The sequence below is a fragment of the Dermacentor andersoni genome, chromosome 7 (genome assembly GCF_023375885.2).
Source record: "Dermacentor andersoni chromosome 7, qqDerAnde1_hic_scaffold, whole genome shotgun sequence".
Classification (NCBI taxonomy): domain Eukaryota; kingdom Metazoa; phylum Arthropoda; class Arachnida; order Ixodida; family Ixodidae; genus Dermacentor; species Dermacentor andersoni.
In genome coordinates this window covers 723,130-736,856 of record NC_092820.1, presented here as the reverse complement: position 1 = coordinate 736,856, position 13,727 = coordinate 723,130, and the positions used below count along the sequence as shown (strand labels likewise).

The 13,727-nt window shown below is 49.1% G+C and overlaps 1 protein-coding gene across 1 annotated transcript in view; it reads right to left on the bottom strand.

The window, feature by feature from the left end:
• The window catches only part of LOC129386042 (cytosolic endo-beta-N-acetylglucosaminidase-like), a 476,321-nt gene that overhangs the window by 307,096 nt on the left and 155,498 nt on the right, over window positions 1-13,727 (bottom strand). The window lies entirely within an intron of this gene.

Here is a 13,727-nt window from a genome sequence, read left to right as displayed (position 1 = left end):
AGGAGTCGGATTCCTGATTAGTAAGGATATCGCTGGTAACGTACAAGAATTCTATACCATTAACGAGAGGGTGGCAGGTCTTGTTGTGAAACTTAATAAGAGGTACAAATTCAAGGTCGTACAGGTCTACGCCCCTACATCCAGTCATGATGACCAGGAAGTCGAGAGCTTCTATAAAGACGGTGATGGGTAAAGTCAAAACAAAATACACTATACTGATGGGCGACTTCAATGCCAGGGTAGGCAAGAAGCAGGCTGGAGAAAAGTCAGTGGGGGAATATGGCATAGGCTCTAGGAATACCAGGGGAGAGTTATTAGTAGAGTTTCCAGGACAGAATAATATGCGGATAATGAATACCTTCTTCCGTAAGCGGTATAGCCGAAAGTGGACGTGGAGGAACCAGAATGGCGAGACTAGAAATGAAATAGACTTTATACTCTACGCTAACCCTGGCATCATACAAGATGTGGACGTGCTCGGCAAAGTGCGCTGCAGTTACCATAGGATGGTAAACACTCGACTTATCCTAGATTTCAGGAGAGCACTGATGAAACTGGTACATAAAAAGCCGATAAATATATTTTTCTTTAATTATGGGGTTTTAGGTGCCAAAACCACTTGCTGATTATGGGGCACGCCGGAGTGAAGGACTCCGGAAATTTCGACCACCAGGGCTTCTTTAATGCGCACCTAAATCTAAGTACACGGGTGTTTTCGCATTTCGCGCCCATCGAAATGCGGCCGCCGTCACCGGGATTCGATCCCGTGACCTCGTGCTCAGCAGCCTAACACCATAGCCACTGCGCAACCACGGCCGGTGATCAGTGAGTTAGCGGTAAGAGGGAAAATAGAGGAATTCAGGGTCAAGCTACAGAACAGGTATTCGGCTTTAACTAAGGAAGAGGACCTTAGTATTGAAGATATGAACGACAATCTTATGGGCATCATTGAGGAGTGTGCAATAGAAGTCGTTGGTAACTCTGTTAGACAGAATGCCAGTAAGCTATCGCAGGAGACGAAAGGTCTGATGAAGAAACGCGAATGTATGAGAGCCTCTAACCCTACAGCTAACATAGAACTGGCAGAAATTTCTAAGTTAATCAACAAGCGTAAGACAGCTCACATAAGGAAGTATAATACGGATAGAATCGAACATGCTCTCAGGAACGGAGGAAGCCTAAAAGCAGTGAAGAAGAAACTAGGAATAGGCAATAATCGGATGTATGAGTTAAGAAACAAAGCCGTCAATATCATTACTAATATTGATGAGATAACTCAAGTGACTGAGAAGTTCTATAGAGGTTTGTACAGTACTAGTGGCACCCACGACGATAATGGAAGAGAGAATAGTCTAGAGGAATTTGAAATCCCAGAAGTAACGCCGGAAGAATTAAAGAAAGCCTTGGGAGCTATGCGAAGGGGGGAGGCAGCTGGGGAGGATCATGTAACGGCAGATTTGTTGAAGGATGCTGCGCAGACAGTTCTAGAAAAACTGGCCACCATCTATACGCCATGCATCATGACTTGAAGCGCGCAGGAATCTTGGAAGAACGCTAACATAATCCTAATCGATAAGAAAGGGAACGCCAAAGACTTGAAAAATTATAGACCGATCAGTTTACTGTCCGTTGCCTACAAAGTGTTTACTAAGGTAATCGCAAATAGAATCAGGAACACCTTAGACTTCTGTCAACCAAAGGACAAGGCAGGATTTCGTAAAGGCTACTCAACAATAGACCATATTCACACTATTAATCAGGTGATAGAGAAATGTGCGGAATATAACCAACCCTTATATAGATAGCACACGTTCACCGTGCGTCCGTTTCAACTATATTATGCAATCACATTTGTTTACCTGTCAGAATTGACACGATCGCAAGAGGCGTTACAATGAAACTTGAGGCTGATTATGAAGATGTGGTGCGTCATGTCGACACCTACCATGACCATGACGGCTCGGACTGCGATGGAACTAGACTCGCAGGCCATACTTTTTCCAAACTGCATGTGATGGAAACATAACAGTCGATACTTCTCTCAATCTTTTCAGCCCACATTTAATTCCATCAAAACTTTATTTAAGCCGTCTTAGTCGTAATTTAGTATAAGCGACGTTCAAACAAAGAAGTGCATTTGAATTTGCATTTAAAAACTGCCACAAGTGCACTTTAGAAATACAGCTTTGCGGAACGCTTTCTTGCACACTAATGCTTGGCCTTGTTAATTGATCCTGTAAATATAGAACGGGCTGCGCGCCGAAACGTTAAGAAGGAACACGCAGACAGGGTAGCCGCTGGATTCAATCTATATGTCATAAATCTAAGGCAGGCGCCACTAAACAATTGCGTGACCTGTTCTACCTGAATATCAATAAAGACGGGTGGAGATCCTAATCATAGCTATGGATATGCCGTGTCTTAACCACTATTATCGGTGCTCGTTGTCACTCTATGTACTAGGGCAAAACAATACGCATCGGGGTAGTGTGCAAGGACGTATAAGAAATAAACTACAGGTAGGTGCAAAGAAAATGCCTCACAGCTGTAAGAACACGCCACACTAAGTGATCTAAGCATACCAATCAACATGTAAGTCTCTTGAAAAAAAAAAGACCGCGCGATGAGGCCCTTTACAAAAACCCCGCTGAATTACGAACTATCGGGCTTAATTATTTGCCGTTTCGGAATTCTTAAAGCAAATGAATCGTGCGAGAAAACACACAAATACAAAGAACAAAAAGAAAGCACAACAACGGTAAGGAAAGAAAACTACCCAAAAGTAGCTACGCTAAAAGGGGTGATGATGATCATCATCATCATCATCATCATGACCTTCATCAGCAGCAGCCTGATTTATGTCCGCTGCAGGACGAAGGCCTCTCCCTGCGATCTCCAATTACACCCGTCCTGCGCCGACCGATTCTAACTAGCGCCCGCGAATTTTCTAATTTGATCTCTCCACCTAGTGCTCCGCCGTCCTCGACTGCGCTTCCTTTCTCTTGGTTCCCGTTCTGTAATCCTACTCGCCCACCGTTTATGTAAGTTGCGCATTACTTGACCTGCCCAGCTCATTCTTTTTTTTTCTCTTAATGTGAATTCGAATATTGGATATATGCGTTTGCTCTCTGATCCAAACCACTTTCAACGTTACGCTTACCATAAATATGTCTGTTTAAATTGCGCCTCTTTTTGTTTTATGAAATTTCTAAAATATAGTTGGAACTCTGTAACCGTCCTTAGTACATGTCCCTTCTGTGCCCATGTTATTCTCGCTGTCCGTTCTATACTTCTAGGGCGAGTTGGTTCGTAAAGTAAAAATGATAGCGCTGGAAAAAATGGTAAAATCGCCGGCAGTGCTCATCGCGTCTCCTCTGTGCATTGGGCCTTTGAACTTGTCATTTCGCGCTATGATTTGAATGCCTTCAGTTTTATATTGTCGTGGTACAACGCGTACAGAATACAGGGAGACGTTCACTAACAACAAGACAACCTGTTCAAAAGACAAACGGAACCGAGGCACGTCTTCTTCGTCCTCTCCCCAATCTCAGCTACCCACTAGACGGAGTCAGTTATTGCCCCCATCGTCATTGTGTTCTAAGAAGAATATATGCGTCATTTGTACCTCCCTAAAAAAGCATCGCCCTGATGCTAAAAAAGAAATGTCACTCGTGGAAGTAAGAGTCTCTCGCATAGTTATTCGCTCACATACGGCTTCATGCGGACAACGTGCACAAGTTCAGGGCAATGCATGCGGCGCCGCGTACAACTGGCATTATCGGGGACGACCTCGTACGTGACATCCCTGAGTCGGCGATATACTCGATATGGTCCGAAGTATCGTCTTAACAGCTTCTCGGAGAGGCGTCGTTTCCGTATGGGTGTCCAAACCAACACTCTGTCGCCGACGTCATAGATGACCATTCGACGGTTAAGATCATAGCGCCCTGCGTCGTAGTCTTGCTGCTGGCAGATCCGCAAGCGTGCGAGCTGCCGAGCCTCTTCTGCACGTTGCGTAAACACATCGGCGTCCGTATCAGTGTCGTCAAAGTCGTGTGGAAGCATTGCATCCAACATCGTTTGTACATCCCGACCGTGAACAAGGGTGAACGAAGTCATGCGCGTTGTCTCTTGTTTCGCCGTGTTGTACGCAAAGGTGATATAAGGTAGGATGTCGTCCCAATTTTTCTGTTCAACAAACACGTACATGGAGAACATGTCTTTTGTTTAGGCGTTCTGTTAATCCGTTGGTGTGTGGATGGTAGGCGGTTTACTTTGGATGAGACGTTCCACTTAGCAGCAAGACGTGGTCTAACAGTGCAGCCGTGACTGCTGTTCCTCGGTCTGTTGTTACGACGGTTGGTGCACGGTGTCGCAGCACAACATGTTCAATGAAAAATCGCGCCACCTCGGCTGCTGTACTTCTCTGGATTGCCTTTGTTTCAGCGTAACGTGTGAGATAGTCGGTTGCGACGATAACAAAGCGATTGCCTGAAGTAGAAGTAGGAAGTGGGCCCAATATATCCATTCCGATTTGGTCAAATGGTCTTCGAGGAACCTGGACGGGTTGTAGGAGGCCGGCTGGTTTCGACGGGGGCGACTTGCGCCTCTGGCAGTCGAGGCAAGTGCGAACGTGATGTTTCACGGTGGTGGTAAATCTTGGCCAGTAGTACCTCTGCTGCACTCTGGCCAGCGTTCTCGTGTAGCCTAAGTGACCATAAGTCACCTCGTTGTGACAGGCTTCAAGTATTTCCGTACGAAGAGCTGCAGGAATGACGAGCAGATAGGGGGACCCGGTCGAAGAAGAGTTTCGTTTGTAAAGTGCTTTCGCCCGCAAACAAAACGACAACAGTCCTCTTGCAAAAACTCTAGGCGGTTTCGCAGATCTGCGCTATAAGTAATTGATGAGTTCAAGCAACTCAGGGTCGTCCCGCTGCTGTTGCGCGATGGTGGATGTGTCCAGAGCAAAAAGAAATGCCGAGTCTTCTTCGGGTGGAGCAGCCGACTCTATCGGTGATCGAGACAGGCAGTCAGCATCCGTATGTCGTTTCGCCGACTTGTAATTGACAGTCATGTCAAACTCTTGCAACCGTAGGCTCGAACGCGCCAGCAATCCCGAAGGATTTTTAAGGTTTGTCAACCAACACAGTGAATGGTGGTCGCTTACAACTGTGAAGTGGCAGCCATACAAATATGGGCGAAATTTCATAACCGCCCATACTACGGCGAGGCATTCTTTCTCAGTCGTGGAGTAATTAGTCTCTGTGCCTGAGAGTGTTCTACTTGCATAGGCAAGTATTCTTTCTGTGCCTTCCTGCTGTTGCACAAGAACTGCTCCTAAGCCAACATTGCTTGCATCAGTGTGGAGCAATGTAGGAGCGGTCTCATCAAAGTGAGCAAGCACTGGAGGTGTCTGGAGACGTTCCCTCAAGTCGTTGAATGCACCTTGCTCTTCGTCGCCCCATGCAAAAGCAACGTCGTCTCTCGTCAGGCGAGTTAACGGCGACTCAATATGAGCGAAGTCTGCAATAAAACGCCGGTAATAGGCTCAGAGGCCGAGGAAGCGCCTGACAGTCTTTTTATTGGATGGTACGGGAAACTGTACGACGGCGGCAATTTTTTCGGGATCTGTGCGGACACCTGCGTGGCTGACGACATGACCAACAAACTGTAGTTCCGCAAAGCCAAAGTTGCACTACTCCGGTTTCAGGGTAAGGCCGGCGGACCGGATGGACTGCAGAACCACTTCAAGCCGTTCGAGATGTTCTTCAAATGTTGTGGAGAACACGAGGACGTCGTCGAGGTATACTAAGCACGTTTTCCACTTCATGCCTGAAAGCACAGTGTCCATGAGGCGTTGGAACGTAGAAGGGGCAGAGCACAAGCCGAAAGGCAAGACCTTAAATTCGTATAGCCCGTCTGGTGTCACAAAAGCAGTTTTTTCACGGTCTCTCGGGTCTACCTCGATTTGCCAATATCCGCTTTTTAAATCCATTGAAGAGAAGTAACGCGCGTGTCGAAGCCTGTCGAGTGAATCGTCTATACGGGGAAGCGGGTACACATCTTTCTTTGTCACCTGATTTAGTTTTCGGTAGCCCACACAGAAACGCAAGCTGCCGTCCTTTTCCTTGACTTGAACTACAGTAGATGCCCAGGGACTCATTGATGGTTGGATCACGTCGTCTTTAAGCATTTTTGTCACTTGATGTTGTATGGCTTCACGTTCTCTGGGAGCAACACGATAAGGGTTTTGGTGAATTGGTCGTGCCGTATCCTCTAATTATTCGGTGCTTTGTTAGAGGTGTCCGACCGACGCTGGACGTCGACGCAAAGCAGTCGCTGAATTTGGCCAGTAGCGTAAGAAGTCGTTCTCGTTCGTGTGGCGACAAAGCAGTGCTGACGACCAGTACAGGAGCCGGGTCTCGCGTAGGCGTTTCTTCGAGTAGTGAACAGCAGCCGCGGACATCGGCAACACCGTCAAAATAAGCCACAGCCATGCCTTTCGGAAGGTGCCGTCGCTCTGTGCTAAAATTTGTTAGCAACAGGTTGGTGCGCCCTTCGGTGACATTTACGATTCCTCGTGCGGCAAGATACCATGAGTGAACAACAACGTGGTTATTTGGTCGGCAACGCCTTCGCAATGAAACGGTACGTATCATGCTACCCAAACAAGGGTACATGATCGAGGTGGGATGACAACGTCGTCTTCTGTTAGACGAAAGGAGTGTTGTTGCGGCGTTAAGCAATAGTCTAAACCAGGACTTTTATAAAACGTCACCATGCGATCGGGAAATGTTAATTATGGCGCCATATTCTTTCAGAAAATTCATTACAATAACCAAATCTTTACAGCACACAGGCAGAACGATGAAAGCGGCCACGAAAGAAGAATCCCCGATATTAATTCTAGAAGTAGAGCCTCCAGTAGGCATCAGTAATTGGCCGCCTGCCGTCCTTATGTGAGGGCCCGTCCATGGCGTCTTTACTTTCTTCAGGCGGAGGACGAGTTCCTGACTAATTATAGAGAAGTCGGCACCAGTGTCGACTAACGCTGTCACTGGTTGTCCGTCCACCAAAACATCAACGTCGGCGCTCACAATTTCTTCGGTGTTTATCGACTTCACAGCGTTCTGCAGCGGGAGTGTTGGGGGCTTTTTATTGTCTTGCGGCGGGCCTGCAACCTTACCCCCCGAGGTCGCCGCCTTCAGTTTCCTCGGCGTGGGCTGGGCGACCTTCGTCCTCGGAGGTCAGCAAAAGTACGTCCAGTAGGTGAAGCCATCTGATGTGGAGGGGTTGGAGAACGCGACCGATGGCCGAAATCGGACCCATCGTTGGGCACGGATTCGTAATTCAGGTGCGCTATTGGAGGTTCCCGAAAAGTAGCGTCGTCGCGGCGTAGCATGGAATCGTCATTTGCACGTCACCGTAGGACCACGGACGATGGGGTCGAAATGACGTGTCGCGATGCCAGCAATTACGCGAAATATGGCCGGCGCCTCCGCAGTGAAAGCAAAGTGGTCGCCTGTCAACGGTGCGCCATACGTCGGTTTTCCGAAATTGAGGCCATCTCGTAGCGTCGTTTTGCGGCGTTGACCAAGGGGCGGCGAATGACGGCTGCTGGTGTGACTGTAGCGGCATAACGGGTACGCACCTCGATGGATCCTTTTGCGGCGGCGACAAGGAAGTGGCTGTTGGAGGCTGGTGGTACGGCGGTGCGGTTGTGACGGGTGGTGGACATCGGACAGCGGCGACGTAAGTCATGGGACGCTGGTGATCTTGAAAATCGGCTGCCGGGAACGCCTGCCTGATTTCGTCGCGCACCACTTCGGCGATTGATGCTACAGGTCTTTCCAACGTCGGTGTCGGTCCGGTTCGAGAACTAATCGAGGGGGAGGCGGGAGCAAAGCACAGGTGAGCTGGGCAAGCGCGGTCTCCGGCACTGCTACTCAATCGCCTAAAGTTAAAGGGTCCGCCCTAGAACAGGAAATGACACAGATTAGAAACATGTTAGAACAGATTACCCGAGAGAATGCAACGCTTAAAGATGAGATCAAGCAGCTTAGGGCAGAAAACGCGAAGCTTCAGCAACAAAAGAATGTCAACGCACCCTCTGCCAGTACGACGTCGACGCGTAGTCGGGCTCCAACGCCCGTTCCCACGCAAGCGAACGGAGAAGCACCACCACACAAAAGGAGGGCGCAAGAAACGGCTGAAGAAAAGAGTGTATTTGCAATCAGCGAGGTTATGGGAACGTTTAAAGGAATGTTCGATGGGTTACAGCAACAAATCACAAACATGTATGTAGAGATTAAACAACGATTCGATGGATTAGAGAATAGAGTAGCGGCACTAGAAAGCACACCAAAGGATATTAGGCCGGCAGGCGCAGGACCGGTTAAAAGCAAACCTAATAGCAGGCCGAATGCGGTAGAAAATAGCAAGGCCGCCGGGGAAGAACAGATAAATCAACATGCGCCGCGTAACCAATACGCGATTTGGCAATGGAACTGCCGCGGGTATCGTCGCAAGCGAGGAAACCTGCAGCAGTTCGTAACAAGTAAGGAGGCCCCAGATGTCATTGCCCTGCAGGAAACCGGGGGGATCGGAAAATTATCGGGGTATAAATCGTACAGTGCTTCCGGCGAGAAGGCAACCGTCACGACGCTGATACACAGAAACCTCTCGGCTGTCGAGCACGATACCGGTGTGCGCGGCATAGACCACGTCCTGATTGAAATAATCCCCTCCCGTAAAGAAGAGGGAAGTCTCTTTATTCTGAACATATATGGTCCACCCCGGCACAAGCCCAAATTCGGCCCACTCTTCCGCAAAGTGTTGAGCGTAGCGCAGAAGCAGGCACTAGTCGTGGTCGGCGATTTTAACGCGCCACACGCGGCTTGGGGATACAGGATAGAGAACATTAAGGGCCGAAGCCTATGGGCAGATGCTCAGCACGAAGGACTAACGCTCATAATTGACCCTCAGACACCAACCAGAATAGGAAACAGCGTAACCAACGACACGACACCAGATCTAACATTTACGAAGAATCTAGCAGTTTCTCAATGGACAAACATGCAGGAAAGCTTAGGTAGTGACCACTACATCGTCGTCACAACGGTACAAGCAGGCCCAAGGAAAAAGAGGGGGAGAGAACTCAAGCTAGTAGAATGGGACTCTTTCCGCAAAATCCGACAAGATGATGCGGAAGACACTATAACGGACATTGAGAAATGGGCAAAGAAACTGCAAGAAAACATTAAACGAGCTACCAAAACTGTTCCAGAGGAGGCAGGTATAGAGGAGATGGATAGCAGATTATTGCACATGTGGGAAGCGAAAGGTAGCACGCTGAAAAGCTGGAAAAAGCAAAAACATAATCGGAAATTAAGGAAGAGAGTTGTGGAATTAAACAAGGAAATCGAGATATATGCAAATAGGTTAACCCAACAGAAGTGGGAAGCCACGTGCGACTTGATGGAAAGGCAGATAGGAATGTCCAAGACCTGGAACATTCTCCGATGTCTCTTGGACCCCGGAAGTACAAAAACCATACAAAGACACAATCTACAGAAGGTTATACACAGCTACAACGGTACAGAAGAAGAGCTCTTTTAAGAGCTCCAAAAGATGTACGTTGGAGATGCGGAGAGAGAACTACTTCCGGATTACCTAGGTAACGAGAATCCTGATCTTGATACCCCTATTACGGAGGCAGAAGTCAGATATGAACTAACCAGGCTCAACTCGAAATCTGCACCAGGACCTGATGGGATAAGCAACAAAACACTCAGGAACCTCGACGATGTATCCATCCGAGCTCTCACGGACTGCATGAATAACTGCTGGGAGCAAGGCAGCATTCCAAGTCAATGGAAATCAGCCCAAATCATTTTTATACCAAAGCCTGGAAAGAAACCACAACTGACGAACTTAAGGCCGATATCACTGACATCCTGCGTCGGTAAACTCATGGAACATGTGGTTCTCACACGTCTCACGAGATACATGGATGATGAAGGACTTTACCCACATACCATGGTTGGATTTCGACCAAAGTTATCAACGCAGGATATTATGCTCAAACTAAAACATCAGATCATAGATGCGGGTGAGAAAAGTCTAGACACTAAGGCAATACTAGGTCTCGATCTAACTAAGGCCTTTGACACCGTCACGCACAAGGCCATACTACAAAATCTCCAAAAGCTGGATGTAGGACGTAAAACATACGCGTACATCAAAGACTTTCCGCAAAGATTTCAATTGGAGAATCCAAATCGGACGCGCTCAAGCTAGGTAATAGGGGTACCCCGCAGGGTTCAGTCCTATCTCCCTTTCTATTCAACGTGGCAATGATCGGTCTTCCTGCGAGACTTGACAAGATAGAAGGACTCGGACACAGCCTCTACGCGGACGACATCACCCTTTGGGTGGCGGGTGGAAGCGATGGGCATGTGGAAGAGATCCTTCAAACAGCAGTAAACACGGTGGAAGACTACATCAAAGACAAGGGACTGAGATGCTCCTCACAAAAATCAGAACTTCTGCTCTATAGGCCCACATGCTGGGGTCGAAAAAGCATTAGGGAAAGGCCGGGCATTGTGGTCACAGTAGAAGGCACCACGATACCGATAGTGGAGAGCCTGAGAATACTGGGACTCCGCATATCCGAAAACGGCCATAACGGAGAAACCATTAGACTACTTGACAATAGTGTTCAACAAACAATCAGACTAATAAAGCGGATATCCAACAGGCACTATGGCATGAAAGAGCACAATCTCATCCGATTAATAGGAACATTCGTAATCAGCCGCATTGTATATGTGGTTCCTTACCTCAAGCTCTACGCTGCGGAGAAAACCAAGATAGACTGCATTATTAGAAGGGCGTATAAGCAAGCCTTGGGACTTCCGGCAAATACGTCAAACGAGAAATTCTTGGCGCTCGGCGTGCACAACACATTAGACGAACTTATTGAGGCCCAGAGAGTAGCGCAGTATGAAAGGCTTACACAGAGTTTGACGGGGAGACACATCTTAGATGACATCGGAATAACCTACGAAGCACAGCACGGAGTGCGGAGAGACATCCCAAGGAAAATAAGGGAACATCTATCAATACCCCCACTCCCCAGAAACATGCACCCGGAGTTTCACCAAGATCGAAGAAACGCACGAGCGAGAGCTCTCCACAAAAGATTCCGTAGTGCCAAGGACATGGTCTATGTGGACGCGGCGGAGTACGCAAATGGACATAGTATGTCCATAGTTGCTACGAGTCTAGAGGGTGACTGCAGAGTTATGCTATCTTCGGCTGGTCGTTTCTGAGCGCTCTGGAGCGCTCTCGTGAGCGGCGTTGTCTTCGGCTGGTTGAAAGAGGGTGCGCGCCCTGCGTTCGGCTGGTTCTTCTCGATTGCTCTCCTCCATCATGGAGCGCTCTGAGGCGCTCCGAGCCCTGTCGTCGGAGCAGTCATCGAGATTGAAACGTCATCGCAGCGCCGCGTCGCTGCTGTTGGCGACGGCCCACCGTAACCTTGGCAACCTAGGCCACTGCATGCTGGCGTCTCGACGAACGCTCGTGCCGCCGGCACGTCCGCCGGTTTTTCCGGCAGCGCCGGGAGCTTTGGATAGGCGAAACATCGGACGTTGGCAGTAGTCACGTGGTTTCGCATCAGCAATTTCCTCCTCCGAGAGCATGTCGCACGTTCGGCTTGCGCGCTTGTCCTCCACCTCTGAGCTCGGGAAACGCCCGATCTACCCGACTCTGCTTCGGGGCATACAGGCGACCAGTCGAAGATACCGTTAGTGGGACGGTAAAAACATGGAAGGCAGAGGTGGCGGAGGAAGCTGCCTTAGCACTGGCAATAGCCTCCACGGAAGCTAACATCGTAGTAAGCGACTGCAAGACAGCCGTCAAGAACTATGCAAAGGGAAGAATCTCGCCGGAAGCACTGAGAATTTTAAACAACTTTCGTGAAGATCGCGACATCCACATTATTTGGGCACCCGCACACTCCTCCCTTCCCGGGAACGAAATAGCGCACAACCTGGCTCGAGAACTGACAGGCCGAGCAGGTGACACGCAACAAATACTGGGAACGGAGAGAGACCGGATGACCAGCTTTAACGAGATCACCAAACACTATAAATTGGGAAGGGCCCCTTTCGCCCCGGCACACCCCTCGTTAAATAGACGGCAAGCGACGGCATGGCGCCACTTACAAACAGATACATATCCGAACCCGGTGGCCTACCACCGCTACTACCCGGACCTTTACACGGATAGATGTAGATTCTGTGAAGAAAGGGCGGACCTACAACATATTGTTTGGGCTTGTCCTCGTACACCCATACAGAATAAAATAATTAAGACCAGAGAGCAGTGCGAGACCACGTTGCTCAGCTGTGCACCGGAAGACCAACTCAAGGCAATCCAGCAGGCCGAAGATGCCGCCAGGGCCCAAGGGCTCGAGGCCGTCATTTAGGTAGAGGCCTAGGTCTCAAATCTACTGTGCACAAATAAAGTTTATTCCTCCTCCTCCTCTCTGACAAGCTCTCTGATCAATTCACCAAGGAATTCTGATACACGGCAGTCCCTGCGGCGGCATTGATTGCATTGCTTGTGGACAGTCGATCGTACTGCCTGCACTGTTGATGAAGGGCCCGCTCAATAGCCGTAGCCTCTTTGATAAAGTCAGCGACGGTGACTGGTGGATTCCGCTCAAGCCCCGCGAACAACTGCTCTTTTAACCTCGCATGAGGTAGCGCAACTTCCTATCTTCGGTCATGTTCCGGTCGGCTCTACGAAAGAGGCGGGCCATGTCCTCGGCGAACATTGTGACCGACTCATTAGGTTGTTGCACCCATAGCTCCATCATCTGCTGGGCGTGGTCCCGTCGGTCGGCACTTGCGAAAATTGGAGGACGCTTAAGCTTCGCCTTCAAGATTGGAACGCGATAGCGTTATCGCACCCCGCTCGCACCGCCTACTCAAACGCGCTACGCCAGCCAAACGTCGCGATCGGCACAGATAGCCGGGCCCCGACGCGCCATGAACGCGGACGCGATCACGGGGCGAGTGGCGCGCCACCTGTCGGGGCAGCGCCGTGCATTGCGAGGAGGGCGTCTTCTGTGTTTGCCGCAAGATGGCTCTGCGTGTGCGAAGAGCGCAGAAGAAATGCAGCGGAAACGTACTTCGCTACTCATGAAACGGCGACTTCTGTAAGTTACACGGTCATAATTACCGATATACACCGCAGTATAACTTTCTAGAAAGGCGTCAGGCAGGGAGATACGATCTCTCCAATGCTATTCACAGCGTGTTTACAGGAGGTATTCAGAGACCTGGATTGGGAAGAATTGGGGATAAGAGTAAATGGAGAATACCTTAGTAACTTACGCTTCGCTGAAGATATTGCCTTTTTTAGTAACTCAGGGGGCCAACTGCAATGCATGCTCACTGATCTGGAGAGGCAGAGCAGAAGGGTGGGACTAAAAATTAATCTGCAGAAAACTAAAGTAATGTTTAACAGTCTCGGAAGGTAAAAGCAGTTTGCGATAGGTAGCGAGGCACTGGAAGTGGTAAGAGAATACATCTACTTAGGACAGGTAGTGACTGCTGATCCGGATCATGAGAGTGAAATAATGAGAAGAATAAGAATGGGCTGAGGTGCGTTTGGCAGGCATTCGCAGATCATGAACACCAGGTTGCCATTATCCCTCA